General features: G+C 39.0%; 1 long non-coding RNA gene across 1 annotated transcript in view; it reads right to left on the reverse strand.

The window, feature by feature from the left end:
- The window catches only part of LOC103783194 (uncharacterized), a 45,762-nt gene that overhangs the window by 3,348 nt on the left and 25,274 nt on the right, over nucleotides 1–17,140 (reverse strand). Inside the window, exon 2 of the long non-coding RNA XR_608746.4 lies at nucleotides 2,964–3,140. This is a non-coding gene — a long non-coding RNA (uncharacterized LOC103783194). The remainder of the gene's footprint in view (nucleotides 1–2,963; nucleotides 3,141–17,140) is intronic.

A 17,140-nucleotide genomic window follows, 5' to 3' on the forward strand; every position in this document is an offset into this window, starting at 1 on the left:
CTGGGCATGGTGGTGTGTGCCTGTAGTCCCAGCTACTCAGGAGGCTGAGGCAGGAGGATCACTTGTGCCTGGGAGGTCAAGGTTGCAGTGAGCTTTGATCACACCACTGCACTCTAGTCTGGGTGACAGAGTAAGACCCTGATCACACCACTGCACTCTAGTCTGGGTGACAGAGTAAGATCCTGTCTCAAAAAAGAAAATTCCTTCTATTTCTTTTTTTTGGGGGGCAGGGGGACGGAGTCTTGCTCCGTCACCCAGGCTGGAGTGCAATGGCGCAATCTCGGCTCACTGCAAGCTCCGCCTCCCGGGTTCACGCCATTCTCCTGCCTCAGCCTCCGGAGTAGCTGGGACTACAGGCACCCGCCGCCATGCCTGGCTAATTTTTTGTATTTTTAGTAGAGACGGGGTTTCACCGTGTTAGCCAGGTTGGTCTCGATCTCCTGACCTCGTGATCCGCCTGCCCCAGCCTCCTCTTTTTTTTTTTTTTTTTAAGGAAGTAGTGTAAGTAGTATACCATCGTGTGTATATAGCACACTTTCTCCATCTGTCAGTGGACACAGGTTGATTCCCTATCTTGGCTATTGTAAATAGTGCTACCATTACATGTGAGTGCAGACACCCCTTTGACCTATGGATTTCGGTTCCTTTGGATGGTGGGATTGCAGATAGTTTCATTCTTAATATCTTGGGAAACCCCCATACTGTTTTCCATAATGGCTGCATTAATGGACATTTACACCGACAGTGTGGAAGAGTTCTGTTCTCTGCATTCTTGCCAACACTCAATATCTCTTGTCTTCTCGATAATAGTCTTTCTAACTGGGGTGAGGTAATATCTTATTGTGACTTTATTTTGCGTTTCCCCAAAGATTAGTGGTGTTAAACATTTTTTCATATGCCTGTTGGCCATTTGTACATATTCTTTTGAGAAATACCTACTCAGATCTTTTGCCCATTTTAATTGGGCTGTTTTCTTACTGTTGAGTTCTTTATTTTAGATGTTATCCCATTATCAAATATATGGTTTCCAAATATTTTCTCCCATTCTGCAGGTTGTCTCTTCACTCTGTTGACTGTTTCTTTTGCTATGTAGAAACTTTTAGTTTGATGTAACCCCATTTGTCTATTTTTGCTTTTACTGACTGCTTTTGGGGTCACTTTTTAAAAAAATAATTGCCCAGACCAATGTCATGGAGCTTGGCCCCAGTGTTTTCTTCTAGGAGTTGCTGTACCACTTCGTGCACATTTTGATGCCTATCAAACCATAATGATGATTCCTTCAGGGACTCTCTCTCTCTAAACCCAGGTAACCATTCAGCCACGTGAAAACATCATAGGTGTCAGCCAGGCCAGCAGGCTGCTCCCAGTTATTTCAGGAAACTAGAGGTTCTGAACATCTTGAACTGCTCCAATGCCCTTCCCACATCTCACAACTTCTAAGCTTTACACATGTCACAGGAAGCCCACTAATTCCTGAAAGAGGATGGGGAAAGATGTCTGTCATTCTCAGTCACTCCACAGTTGACTTGAGTCATAATTGCCAGACCCTGTCAATCCTGTTGAACAAACTCTGGGCTGCCTAGATGAAGTTACCCAACTGTTTTTATGGCTCCACTGCAGATCTGTGCTTGACTTCAGCAGGGAGAGGAAGTGGGAGGATGTGAACATTTCGCAAGGAGGAGAGATTGCTTCTGATCATGAGAAAACCATAGAAACAAATCTCACGTCTGATTCAGCACGCTCCAGCCCCTAATCCCTACGGGTTTGAATTAGGGGTCATTACACATCAGGAAAGCAGAATGAAGGCTTCGTGGCCCACACACATTGTCCCCCAGCATCCCAGTTCTGGCCTTCCAGAACTGCCAGCAGCCATAACACCTACACTGGCAAAAACCCCACTGTCATCTTGACTGAATTCAGATTTTCCTTCCAGAAATCACTTCTCTCATGCAGAGCCTCATTAGAAAGTCTGAATATTCATTCCTTTCATGAACCTCGTAACTAAATTCTGCTTAAGAAAGGTTGCTTAGGGGCGCTGATACCTATTGTAGGAAGTCGTGAGTTGTGTAAAAGAAGTAATGGGCTCTTTGTAGACAGTTTCACTAAGGATAGTTCCTCCTGTCTGAAAAGCCTCCTTACATCATTCCTCAAAGCTGCCAGTGTAACATAGACTTGAGAAGCCCTCTTTTATGCCGGGTAACTTGGTCTCACAGTCCTCAACTAGGGGGATGAAGGCTTGTTGACCACTGCCAGCATCTGCATTTTCTCCACTTGTAAAATTTTTTATTCTCTAGGAGTAGGGGCAGTGGATTTTCCTTTCTGTGAGAACCATGCAAGATGACCAAGAAAGGAAATGCCACCCTCCTTTACCCAAAAACATCCCGCTGCTCCAGTCTTGCTCACCAAACACAAAACATTCAATAGAAGGACATAGTTTTCTATGCAACAGTCAAGTAGCCCAGGAGTTTGAGAGCAGCCTGGGCAAGACAGCAAGTCCCCAGCTCTACAAAAAGTTAAAAAAATAAAATAGTTTGGTAGGGTAGTGCGTGACTGGAGACCCAGTGACTCAGGAGACTAAGGCAGGAGGATCACTTGAGCCCAGGAGTTCATGATTGCAGTGAGCTAGGATTACACCACTGCACTCCAGCCTGGGCAACAGAGTGAGACCGTCTCAACAAATAAATTAGATATACTTGACAGTATTTTTAAAGTATAATACAGGGTAAGAAATATATAATTTATATAATCTTAATGGGTATATAGAGAGTTATATTTCTTAGCTAACTAAACTCGTGTTTAGCTTATTTATTCCCAACATCAGAAGGGGACCATGTAGAGTTAGGCATTCTGTGAAAAGTGTTCCCTTTCTGGATCCAAAGAAGAGTGTTTATAAATGTTCCTCCTCTCCTTCAAATCTGCCTCCCTCCACCCCTCAGGCCTGTGTTTCAGAATTCAGGACTCACCTTTTGCTTTCCATATCCAGCTCAGGCTCCGCTGCAGCAAGTCCTGTACTGGTTAAGTCCTTAGCTGAGCTGAGTCGTCGGTGCATCTCGGCAAGGCCAGCGATGCTTTTCCCCAGATAGCACAGCCTGGTCTCACTTGGGGAAAGACTATCACTCTTGTTAGGATGACTCCAGCTTCTGGAAAACAAAAACCACGACAGTATTGTTTAAGGAATACTGATTCTTTTCTGGGCCCGTCTTACCTTGAAAGAACCACCATATAACTATCCATGTCTTCTTCCTCATCCTTCAATGAGGATTGTAAGCATGAGCTCAGATGGGTTATTTTTATGCCACATATGGCTTACCTCCTGTGTCAGTCCATTCTCATATTGCTGTAAAGAAATCCTGGAGAATAGGTAATTTATTTTTTTTTTAAAAAAAGGCTTAATTGGGTCACTGCTCTGTAGGCTGTAAAGAAAGCATAGTGGTATCTGCTGGGGAGGCCTTGGGGGAGCTTCCAATAATGGCAGAAGGCAAAGGGAAGTGAGCTTCTTACATGGCAGGAATAGGAGCAAGAGAGCAAGACAGGAGGTGCTACATATTTTTTTTTTTTTTAAACGGAGTCTCGCTCTGTTGCCCAGGCTGGAGGGCAGTGGGGCAATCCCAGCTCACTGCAACCTCTGCCTCCCGGGTTCAAGCGATTCTCCTGCCACAGCCTCCTGAGTAGCTGGGACTACAGGTAGATGCCACCATGCCCAGCTCATTTTTGTACTTGTGGTAGAGATGGGGTTTCACCACGTTGGCCAGGCTGGTCTTGAACTCCTGACCTTGGGTGATCTGCCCACCTTGGCCTCCCAGCTACTGTGCCCAGCCAGTGTTACACATTTTTAAACAACCAGATCTTGTGAGAACTCGCTATCATGAAAAACAGCACCTAGGGGATGGTGCTAAACCATTCATGAAAGACCACTAGCATGAACTCATCACCTCGACCAGGCCCCACCTCCAACACTGGGGGTTATGATTTAACAGGTTTGGGTGGGGAACACAGATCCAAAGCATATCACTTCTATTCCCACCCATTCCCAATTAAAGAGGAAAAAAAAAAGTTTAGGTTATTCTACCATATTAATTTAGTACAAAACAGATTTTTCAGAAATTTCTAATAGATATGTCTAAAGAATCTATTGAAGGAGTGAATGGATCTGAGATCACTACATAAACCATGGAACAAGTGCAATTTTCTGATAAAAGCCATGTAGGATTGGGGATTTTGGCTAAGATTCCTCCTTAGTAGGGGACATTCGATGTATATAGTCACAAACGTGAACAAGCTAATATAGAAGAGCTCAGGATAGAGTCTCTGTAAGCTGGGATGTATCCAATTGCCCAGGAAAATGTTGATCTCAAGACCAGCAGGAAATCAGGGTAATTATTGTAATTTAATTTAAAAACATAAATCATTGACTCATGGGGATAAGAGTGTAACATAATAGTAGGAAATGGGTTGCAGCTATTTTCCTTGGAAGAAATGCATAGCATGAAAGGGTTAAAAACAAGCTTTACATTTACTTACATATTTAAATTTAATTATATATTCATTTGTATTTAGAGAAATGACACAATGCCACTATTATTACCACCAACTTGTTAAAATATCCTAATAATAAAGAACTGGAAATAAAAAGTGAAGATGGCCTGTCTGGAAGTGGATCAACTATAGAATTTCATGGAACATTTCTGAGAAAGGCTAGATTTTTGTCCAGATTCTATGGCAAAAAGGGTTATTTACCTAGTCCTCAATACAAACCAAGAACACCACCTTGGAAAGCAAATGGTGCTTTTGCAAAATGCTGTATGAACTCTTTCCGATCTTTAAGGTACCACTTTGAAGAACAGAGGACACAAGGATACAAGTTGTTTTATTTTCCCCGAGGTTACAAAGAAAGTTTTCCAAAGTTAAACATTTTGAATTGTGAATGTAATGTACAACATGTAACACACAGACTGGTTGTGAAAGTTGACCTTATTATCGTAGGCAGTAACGCTATTTTGCCATAGAATCTGGACAAAAATCTAGCCTTTCTCAGAAATGTTCCATGAAATTCTATAGCTGAACCACTTCCAGATAGCCCATCTTCACTTTTTATTTCCAGTTCTTTATTATAAGGATATTTTAACAAGTTGGAGATAATAACAGCGGCATTGTGTCATTTTTCTAAATACAAATGAATATGTAATTAAATTTAAATGCATAAGTAAACATAAAGTTAGTTTTTAAAAGTGTTCCTCTGGTCCTTCATTTATTGATTTAATAGATAGATGCTCATGGAATATCTTTAACGTTCAAGGGTGACATCAGGGTGATGGGGTGGTGTAAAGAGTAGAGGGTAAGCAAAGAGGGGAGACACTGGCCCTGCTTGCAAGCCTCTTGCAACACAGATGGAATTAGAGGGAAACACATGAAGAATGACATATTAGTCAGAATGCCATAGGTATTGAGATAGGCACACAAAATAATGCTATAGGGTTTAGAGGATGAGTCATTCATATCTAATAAATGAAACTAAATAGGACTCAGGATATTGCATTTGAATTAGGTTTCAACAGTTACCTGGGGTATATTGGGAAAATGTAGATACATAGAATGGGGTGAAAAGAGGCCTAATTCAGGAAAGTGTCGAGTAATTCCACAGGTCCTCACAGTCCACACAACTACCCCCATGAAATTCTGCATGGAATTTTTCTGGGAAAGTCCCCAGCTTTCACCAAACATTCAAAAATACTCTAAATCCCCAAAATGTTGAGAAACCCTCTGCTGTAGATCATATTTTGGGAGTAACAAGAAATGCAAGTTGTTTAATATGTAATACACATTTTACCCTAAAAACAATTAAAGTACAAAATCATCAAATAGTAAACAAAAAAGGGAAATAATTTTAACCTCTGCATTTTGAAAGTGAGAAAAAGAGACTCTGGGAAGTGAGGGGTCTTGATTATAACCACTGAGATCATTACTAGATAAAGCTAAGGCTGAGTTTTAGAAAGCCTTTCGTTAAAATATGTGAAGAATGGAGTTTATTTACTAGGCAGTAGAGAGTCATTAAATCATTTTGTACAAGGAGCATATATAAAAGATCTGCCTGGAAGAACTAACTGTTCATTAGATTGGAGAGGGAAGAGTCTAGACTAAAAGCCAATTGGAATTCATTACAACAACTCAAAGCAGAATCAATGATGGTCTAAATCTGAAATGGTGGTAGAGGAAATGAAATTGAGGTATAGGTTGAGAATTTCTTATCCAAAATGCTTAAGACCAGAAGTTTTAGGATTCTTGGAATATTAGCATTATGCTTTCTCACCCATTGAACATCCCAAACCCAGAATCTGATATCCACAATACAAAATGTTCCAATGAACATTTTGAGTGTCATGTCAGTACTCAGAAAGGGTTCAGATTTCAGAGAATTTCACATGACAATTTTGAACTGGGATTAATCAACCTGTAATGTATTCAAAAACCTCAATAAAGGTGAAAGTCACGGGAGTCAGAATGGAATAGGTAGGAACACTAAAGAGAGGCAGGTGTCAAAGACAACTCACAGATTTAAAGTCTTGGAAACGGGGAGGATGTTGCTGAAATAGGTACCAGTTTCAGGAGGAAGGTAATATTTTGGTTTGGGATATGGATAGTTTGATTAACAAAGAAAATTGCTAACTTCCTTACAAAATTGGTGGCTCTACAGTTAGTTTTCAAATGGAACTGAACATCAGCCCAATGACAATTATACAATCTGAGCTGATACCCATTTACTGGCCTGGTACTGACTTTCTACTGGTGCACGCACACTACATGCAAGCAATAAAAACACAATTGAATCTGTCTGGCCTTTATAGATGAAAGTAGAAAGAAAAAATTAGAATAACTTTTATTTTACCCATAGGTTTATGAACATTTATTTCTATAGCCATATCAATCAATGCTACTGACTCAATACATATGCATTTCATCAGCTCCTATGATATATTAGTAATGTTTACAGGTAAATTTGTGGGGGGATGTGTGCAAAAGTCAATAGTTTTGAACTTGAAGTAACAGGTTAGTAGAGTTGTCACACATAAATACAATCACTTCTTTCTCAACACCACATTGCTTAATCCTAACATGCTAGAAGCCTCGTAAAATATGCACGTCCCATTTGTTCTTCCCTTAAAAATAGTTTTACTCTGTTAGAATTTGGAGGCTGGTAAGAATTAACCAAAAATTCAAAAACAAACCTTGTCTCTATAGGATATGGAAACCGCACACGAAAATGTGTTCCTTCCGCTTTTGTAGTTATTAGACATGAAGGTGATACTAGCCTTTGACTGCCAGAGTGGTAAGCCAAGTTTTGGCCTTAGGATATCAACAGTAATTCAGTATTATCTCTTCTAGCATCTAATTGTTCTTAGCTCTGTGTTTGTACAAACACATGAGACCTGACAAGTTCACTTGCCCTTAAACTCTCTAATTTCTCTCCCATATGAGAGGCTGACGTGTTTAATATTCTTGAATGTCTACCTTACTTTGTATCATTCTTTGTTAATGGAAACTTTTGCACCTTTCTAACCTGTTGGCTGTGAAAGTTTAACTTTTGTTAGTTTTAAGGACAGAGTGAAACTAAATCATGTAAAATGAAAAGATAAAACCAGAGTGTATGTCAGTTACTGAGAACTCTCCTCCCACCATGCCTTTTGTCCTCCTCCAAGCTGCTGGCCTCTGTGAAGAGGTTCCAGCCTTTATTTGAACCCCCAGAGCTCTGGACCAGCAGCTGGGATATATCATGATTACTTTAGAGTGAGATTAATTTGAGGGCATCATGCAATAATGAGGTTTGCCTGAAAAATTAACACATCTTAACAGACTGAGAGCAAGTTTGCCCCTCCTTATTCTTTTTTTTTTTTTTTTTTTTTTTTTTTTTTTTTTTTTTTGAGATGGGAGTCTTACTCTGTTGCCAGGCTGGAGTACAGTGGCACGATCTTGGCTCACTGCAACCTCTGCCACCCGGGTTCAAGCAATTCTCCTGCCTCAGCCTCCCAAGTAGCTGAGATTTCAGCACATGCCACCACACCCAGCTAATGTTTGTATTTTTAATAGAGACGGGGTTTCACCATGTTGGCCAGGATGGTGTCGATCTCCTGACTTTGTGATACACCTGCCTTGACCTCCCAAAGTGCTGGGATTATAGGCATGAGCCACTGCACCCAGCCCAAGAGTTAGTGATATCTTTTTTTGTATCTTCTCCATCACCATCCTCTCAAGAAGAATCGATTTGTAGATATCTTTTCCCTTGCCAATAGGTATAATTCCATTCTGTTACATTCCTCCTTTATTAAATTGAAATCAGCTAAGGAAATGCAATTAGACTTTAAGAAATGTAATTAGAAAGAGAAATATTCTACAAAGACAATGTATTAGAGCATATTGAATGTTTTACTGTAAGGGCATAATTTGCTATTTTAATCTTATAGTATAAAAATCCAATTTTAATGATTCCTACTGTTAAAGAAAGTGGCTCAAATTAATTTCTCAATTTTCTAAAAGTTGATCATTATCCTGAAAGTTGGATCATGGAAATAAGTTTGTGAATACATTTACAGTTATAAATTTTACCTTAAGTCTAGCAGGATAAATCAATGTACGTAAACACTGTAATGTAAAGTAGAAAATTGGTTATAAAAGATGTTCAGATAAGGTGCTACGGAAGCTCTGAGGAGAAAAAATAAATTGTCTAATACAGAATTAGAGTCAGCTTCTTTGAGAGAGATGAGCTGAGTCTTGCAAGATCTGAATATGCAACTGTAGTTCAACAAATATTTGTTGAATACACTGTAGAAATATAGTATATACAGTCAATATATTTATCTGTACTTTGCTGTTAAAATGCAACTCCTTTTTTAAAAAATTTTTATTTCCTTAGGTTATTGGGGAACAGGTGGTGTTTGGTTACATGAGTAAGTTCTTTAGTGGTTATTTGTGAGGTTTTGGTGCACCCATCACCCGAGCAGTGTACACTGCACCCATTTTGTATTCTTTTATCTATCTCTCACCCCCCTTCCCACTCTTTTCCTTGAGTCCCCAAAGTCCATTGTGTCATTCTTACGCCTTTGCATCCTGATAGCTTAGCTCCTATTTATGACTGAGAGCATGTGATATTTGGTTTTCCATTACTGAGTTACTTCACTTAGAATAATAGTCTCTAATCTCATCCAGGTTGCTGTGAATGCCATTAATTCATTCCTTTTTATGGCTGAGTAGTACTCTATCATATTCCCACCAGCAGTGTAGAAGTGTTCCCTGTTCATTGCATCTATGCCAACTTCTATTATTTTTTGATTTTTTGATTATGGCCATTCTTGGAAGGAGGAAGGTGGTATTACCTTGCAGTTTTAATTTGCGTTTCCCTGATCATTAGTGATGTTGGGCATTTTTTTTTTTTTTTTTGGTATGTTTCTTGGCCATTTGTATATCTTCTTTTGAGAACTGTTTATGTCCTTAGCCCACTTTTCAATGAGATTGTTTGTTTTTTTCTTGCTAATTTTGTTAAACTCTTATCCTATCATGCAACTGTTATTTTACTTTCATTACTACCTCATATATTCCTAGAGCAGCTCATGATGGCTTGAATTTTTGATTGCTGCCTCTGATCTCTAATAAACATTGGCAAGCATTCTCTCTAAAGAGCCAGGTAGTAAATATTTCTGGCTGTGAGGGCCACAGAATTTCTGTGGCACCTACTCCACTCTGCTGTGATAACATGAAAGTAGCCATAGCCAGCATATCAATGATGTACGTGGCTCTGTTCAAATAAAACTTTCTTTACAAAAACAAAGTTTTTGTAGGGAGTAGGCCAGATTCAGCCTACAGATGGCAATTTCATAATCTCTGGTCCATACCATAGGCTTACTGTATCAGTCCAAAGGAAATATTTCTGATCTGTAATTTCCATAAAAAATGGTACTGTAACAACTAGGAAATCGTCATTCCTACTGGACCACACACCTATCTGTCAAGAACAGTCGAGAATACGAGATTTTACCCTACTTGCAAGTGCATAAGTTAGCCTGACAGTTTCATCGATTCTCTAGCTAATGACACAGACTCCTGGGTCAGAGAAAAAGGACAGCTTACTGCTCATGGTAAGAGCAGAGTCAGAGCATCAGCATTTCTTGTGCCGGGTTCTGAAGCTCTGGTTCCCACCGGGCAACAGAGAGCCAGGGAATAACCACATACAGTTCATTGGATTTTAGGAAAAGAACCCTGAGTTTAGAAAACAGAAATCTTCTATAATTGGCAATAAATATGCATGACCTTAGCCCCATAGAGAGATGCTAACTTCATTACACTGAACAGCAAGCATGTCTGCCCTTTGCTGTAGAGGTAGACAGCAACCATCTCTATTTGCCAAGACTGTTTGCCAAACACACATCCTTGGCTAGAGAATCTAGACTAAAGGCTGGTAGTGCCTCTGCCTGCAAGATGCACAGAAATACAAGAAACTCACAGCGAGTCGTTTACCAACCCCAGCCTCTCAAACTATAGTCATATCCCTGTAGGTTTTGAAAGCTTTGATAGAAATACAGGGTTAAGACAATCATACTTAAATGCCCACTGAATTTACCAAAACATTAACAAAAATAATCAGGAAATGGCAGAGGCACTCTGTATATATTTAATTCAAGACCCTAACTACTCAAGAACTAAGATGAACATTGACTCAACTCCAACCTGTGGTTCTTACCTTTGGATACATATTCCTTGAAACACAATCACATTAAAATAAAACTATCTCAATGCTGCTTATTTATACTATAATTTTCAAAAGTCTCTGATATCAGTGTGTACCTGTTTGTACATGTATGGTAAAGGGTAGCTTGTATACGTATCAGAAGTTACAGGGTTAAAAAAAAAAAAAGGAAAACTTTGGTACAGAACTGAAAAGAAGTTCAGATGCTTTACATTTTAAATATGCTTGCCAGAATTTCAGAATCATTTAATGAGATTAACCCTTTCAGAATTTAATTTAAATGAGTTTCCAAAAATTCAGATTAGCTTTACTCACATGTATATGGTAAGAGATGACCCATCTTCTCCCCATATAACAGTGGGAAGTGGTGCTAAATGAACATAGAGTAATTTGATCAAGGCCAATAGGCAGAGTTAGAACAAAGTCCTAATTAAAACTTTTTTTCCCAAGCCACAGAGCTCACATATTTATTACTGAGCAAACCTACTAGATAAGTATAAATACAAATAAAAATGTCATTATTTTATCAATAAAACCTGTCCAATTATCTAGATTGTGCTGATTTTTTCAGTTTGATATGGTAAGATGCTAAGGACCCTGTGGATGGCTGCCATGAATATGTGAGCCATTTCACATGCAAGACCTCACAGGCCCAACTTGGCTCTTCTCCCACGTCTGCTTGTGGAACTGTACCTGACTTTATGACCAGTTCTCATCCTAATCTCCTGGAGAATGGGTTCTGCTTGATTCTTGGCCAGGAGTTACTGGATCCTGAAAGTCTTCTGAAGAAGACACATTGAGGAGGAAAGCCAACCACATACTCCATATCATGGTGGTGAAGGATTTTTTTTTTAACCAATAACTGTAAAGTTTTATCAGGGACCTATCACCGTGACGCACACCTGGAATCCCAGTGCTTTGGGAGGCTTAGGTGGGAGGATCATTTGTGCCCAGGAGTTCAAGACAAGCAAGGGCAACATAGTGAGACTTTGGCTGTATTAAAAAAAAAAAAAAAAAAAAAAAAAAAAAGCCAGGCATGGTGGCCCAAAACTTTAGCCCAAGCTACTCAAGAGGATTACTTGAGCCCAGGAGTTTGAGGCTGCAGTGGGCTATGGTCAAACACAGCGCTCCAGCCTGGGTGACAGAGCAAGACCCTATCTCAGAAAAAGATAAAGCTCAATAATTGATATATTTTATTGCAGTGAAAAATGCATTATTTATATTGATACATAACACTGGCACATATTTACAGAGAACACATTTTCTTGCATAGAACAGGTATCGAAGAAGTCAGCATATTTAGGATATTTATCAACTCCGGCTACAGTTAACAATGTATTGTATGTTTCAAAAATGCGCTGATTGTGCTCTTGTAGTCACTTCTTAGGTTTTCATGTGTTGCTATGATAGTACACTAGGTTCTATGGAGAAGACAGAATGACAGTCCTTGTAACAAAGCTGTCTCAACATCAGGACACACATCCTCTACTACACCCATGGATAAGTAGAATCCATAAACATGAGAGCAGCCTGATCTGTAGCAAGCAGAACCCTAACGCCTTCTAGGAGCACATTTGTGCCTATTTTGAACAATCCACTGAATGCAAGGAGATGGTGCATGTGTACGAATGGTAGATGAGTGTGTGTTTTCATTTCAAAAGAATTCTTCCTCCTTACTACCACGTTAACCCTTTTGGAATTCTATACCTTTAACTATGTCACTCCAGTCAATTTTAAATGGAATGTTTAGAGCTAAAGATTGCTGACTGATGTGACAGAGAAAATCGTGTTCCTGCCTGTGTACAGACATTTTTCAAGCATGTCCCTGTTCATACATATGGACATGAAGACTCCTAGAAAATGCTGTGGGTACATTTCTCTCCTGCCTCATGAAAGTGCTAGAGATGATTTGCGGTGAAAAAATAGGCACCAAGTTTTAAGTTTTCTTTTCACCATGCTTGTACTTTGTTCTGCTTTTAGCAGCAGCGTGATGTCAGTCACATTTAAATCAGATGAAAACCTGAATTTTTCATATTAATTAAAGTTCAATGGATTCCTTATAAAGAATACATGAAAAGATCAGCACTGATGGGTGGGGGGTGTGGGGGAAGTCACGTGGGATGGATTTTCTGAAGATTAACTGTGGCTGAGTTGAGATCCCTCCTGGGTTTTCTGGACTGATTCCAAATTTAGAAAGAGATTGACAAGCAATGGTACCTTATCCTGCACGAATTTTTTTTTCCTCTGAAGAGGAGCAGAAATGAAGAGAAAATAAATGTTTCCAATGAGTAGTGATGTAGACAAGTTCTTGTGTGTGCTCTCACATGTGTGTGTTTACTGGGAACTTCCACAAAATAACAAATTTGTGCAAAAAAAAATTGGACTAACAAAAGTTCTGTGTGCAGATGTCTCTGCCAGCATAAGACAGGAAACATTAAGGTCTGTGACTGAAGAGTCCTTTTTCCAGTGATAACAGGTGTCTATGACTAGCAGCCTGAAGATGCGATCACAGCAATTCCTGCCAAGTTCTTAGATCATCCCCACGTGACCAGCAGAATTCATCTGAGTTCAGTTATTTATGTTTAAACTCACAAATGGAGATCTTTACAGCATTATTTGGCAAACATAGACATAGACAGGAAAAAAATAATACAATGGAGGCATGTATTATCTTACTAAAAAGTGAATTTGGACTCAAAGGAAATTCATGGAAATGAATGTCTGAACTACCTGTTATACATTCTGACGGTGGATAGAATCTGTCACTCTGAGTGAAGGAGATGGTTTTTGTCCTTGATCTAGTCTGGTAGGGTCCTATCTTCCCTGATCCCATCAGCTGTTTTCTTTCCAGAGGGTTTCCAGAAAGGTACTGACTGTAGGACATAGCCAGGACCTCTGTGCCAGCTTCCCAATGCCTAGGGCTTCCTGCTGTAATAGTTGATGTTAGTCACTGCTATTTTATTGCTACCAATGTGCCTACTTTATCTATCTCTGTCTTTTTATACTTGAACTGCTGATGAGAAGACAATGATACCTAGTTAGGAAATCCCAAATTATTCTTTTAATCTTTCACACTATGCTTTTGGTGCAGTGCATCGGATTGTAATGAATCCCACTTCCACACGTAGAATGCACATTTCTTGTGATTCAGTTTCAATCTCCTTTCTCGTATTTGCTTGCTGTTTGATCAGTTGGCCTTAGCAAAGTGGAATTTAGGGCACAGTGCTTATGACCCTATATGCCCCTTGATAGTGATGCTCTAATTGTGGAGCATGACCTGGTAATAGTACACTTAGGTAAACTAGATATGACAGAGTTTACATTGCCATTATTAAGCGTTGACAAAAAAACACATAAATATGATTGTGGCTAATCATAAAGACAAAAAGTAAAAATTTGGCTTCTACCATGGTGGTATTAAGATTCTTTGATATGGTGACGGCCTGATACCAGACCTGAAAAAGTCAAGAACCAAGGTTCCGGTCACGAGCAATGTGCTTTTCCTAGAACTCATCAGCCTTCCTTGCCATGACCATTATTACATTCTTACAGTTCAGCTGTATCGCTACTGTCATTTACTAGAAAGAATCACTTACCCTGTCCTTGTGCTTTTGATAGGAATCAGTCACTTTCAGTGCCTCTCCCCTGGAAACCACCCAAACTTGTCTCTGCTGCTTTTTGATAATTTTCAAATGCTGCAACCTCTATGCAGTGGGGCAAAGGATAAAATGGCCATGAGAATATGCATTTGCAAAGCTTTCATAACAAATATTGTCTTTGATGCTGAATATTACTAATTAGGGAAAGACAAATCAAAACCACAGTGAGATACCATCTTGCACCAGTCAGAATGGCTGTTATTAAAAAGTCAAAAAAATGAAAGATGCTGGACAGATTGCAGAGAAAAGAGAACACTTACACACTGCTGGTGGGAAGGTAAGTTAATTCAGCCAGTGTGGAAAGCAGTCTGGAGATTTCTGAAAGAACTTAAAGTAGAGGTACCACTTGACTCAGCAATCCCATTACTGGGTATATACTCAAAAGACTACAAGTCGTTCTACCATAAAGACACATGCCATGTGTATGTTCTTTGCGGTGCTATTCACAATTGCAAAGACATGGAATTAATCTACATGCACATCAGTGGACTGGATAAAGAAAACGTGGTACATGTACACCATGGAATACTACACAGCAATGAAAAAGGATAGAATCACGTTTTTTGCAGCAATATGGATGCAGCTGGAAGCTATTATCCTAAGCAAATTAACGCAGCAACAGAAAACCAAATTCTGCATGGTCTCACTTACAAGTGGGACATAAACATTGAATACACGTGGACAAAAAGAACAATAGATACCAGGCCTTCTAGAGGATAGAGGGTGGGAGAAAAGTAAAGATTGAAAAACTACCTATCACTACCTGGCAGACAAAGTTGTTGTACACCAAACCCCTACAACATGCAATTTAGCCATGTAACAAACCCATACATGTACCCCTTGAACCTAAAATAAAAGTTGGAAAGAAAAAAATGTTTTGCCTTTTTATGCCTCCACATTGTCTTAATAACACACTGTTGAATTACTCATAGCAGATAAGTTAACTCCTGGTAAGATTCCATTCAACCTGTTGATATCCACAAGCTCTTTAAATTGTGGAGGGAGAGTAGGTTAAAAAAAAAAAAAACTAAAAGAAACATGACTTAAAGTTGTATAAGTAAAACCAGAAAGAAAAAAAAAAAAGTGTAATGAATTGGGGAAATAGCTAATAGGGTATGTAAGGACGAAATGAGTGTTGTTGTTGTTTTGTTTCTTTTTTTTTTTTTTTGGAACAGAATCTCTGTCACCCAGGCTGGAGTGCAGTGGCGAGATCTCAGCTCACTACAAGCTCTGCCTCCCAGGTTCATGCCATTCTCCTGCCTCAGCCTCCCAAGTACCTGGGACTACAGGTGCCCGCCACCATGCCCAGCTAACTTTTTGTATTTTTAGTAGAGACAGGGTTTCACCGTGTTAGCCAGGATGGTCTCAATCTCCTGACCTCATGATCTGCCCGCCTCGGCCTCCCAAAATGCAGGGATTACAGGCGTAAGCCACCGTACCCGGCTGAAATGAGTGGTTTTATGAATTCTACTATCATGCAAGTTGGTTGACTTGAATTTTATAAATTAAATAAATAATGCACCTGATATAAAAGCTGCAACAGTAAACGATTAGAAAAAAGTCAAGTTTCACGGCTTTTTGTCACTGATGTATGTTACTTGAGAAATGATATGCAAACCCATTCATACTTTTTCCCTCCTTCGGTTGCATCTAACTTTTGTGCATCCTTCTGGTTAGAACTTACTGAAACAGGCAAGTAAGTAATTATAACTGAGCCAATGGATATGCTATGTAAAGAGAAGACACACATTTTCAAATATGAAGGTCAAAATACAAATTTCTAATATAAAAATAAATTTTAAAGAAGAGTTGAGTGCTTGCTGTGTCCCTACCAGTAACTCTTCTACACTAGGATATTCTTAGTAAGCAAAATAAAGGTTGACACACCAAGGGATAGTAAAACTAAAACACCCAGAATGAACACTTAGAATGAATATTTAAGCCCTTAAACATCATGGAGGTTTGTTTGCACTGATTAAATGATAACAAATAGAAAATTTATTTAGAGAATTGTTTTTGAATGCTCAATGACAAATTTGAATAAACCCAGCCATCGTGAATCTGCTAAACTTACTATGAATCACTGCAAATGGGACACCAATGCTTTCCTTGACTTTAATACTAAAAGACATGACTCAAGTGGTTTATTTGATAATAATTGAAAACCTTGATAATGAGAAAATTTATTTTCTACTGTGAGATATTTTTTATGGAACAAGTACGTTTTCTAAATCCATCATTCAAAGGCTGTTTTCATTCATCACTTTGAAATGTACTATTTTTTTAACATTGCTCTTCTTTCTGTAAGAAAAAAATAGAAAAATCTTTAAATTTCCATATGTATTTGTCTACTTTCTGATTGTTTGACCAAATGAAAATATGATGGTTTTATGCCTTTTATTCTATGGGGAGAGGGAAGGTAACTACTTCTATATTATTTCCTTCTTTATTAATATCTGTGTGGTAAAAGAACGTCAACTACACATAATAAATTGGGGAATTCAACCCAGCTGACAAAGAATGTTATTAAAAGATAACCACCCAAATACATGGTTTTCAGCCAGGAGAACAAAAGATGTGAGGCTTCTTTGGTTGAACCTTCTTCAGCATCGCAGCAGTAAGCAGAGTCCTCGTTTTTCTGCCCTCTTGCATTTGCAGAGGGAGTAATGCTATGAGTTGTCAAGAATAGAATAAGCCAGTTCATTCATGAAAACTTTAATGGGAGCCAAATAGAATTTCTATTTTGGCT

Source organism: Pan paniscus, chromosome 8, assembly GCF_029289425.2.
Source record: "Pan paniscus chromosome 8, NHGRI_mPanPan1-v2.0_pri, whole genome shotgun sequence".
Classification (NCBI taxonomy): domain Eukaryota; kingdom Metazoa; phylum Chordata; class Mammalia; order Primates; family Hominidae; genus Pan; species Pan paniscus.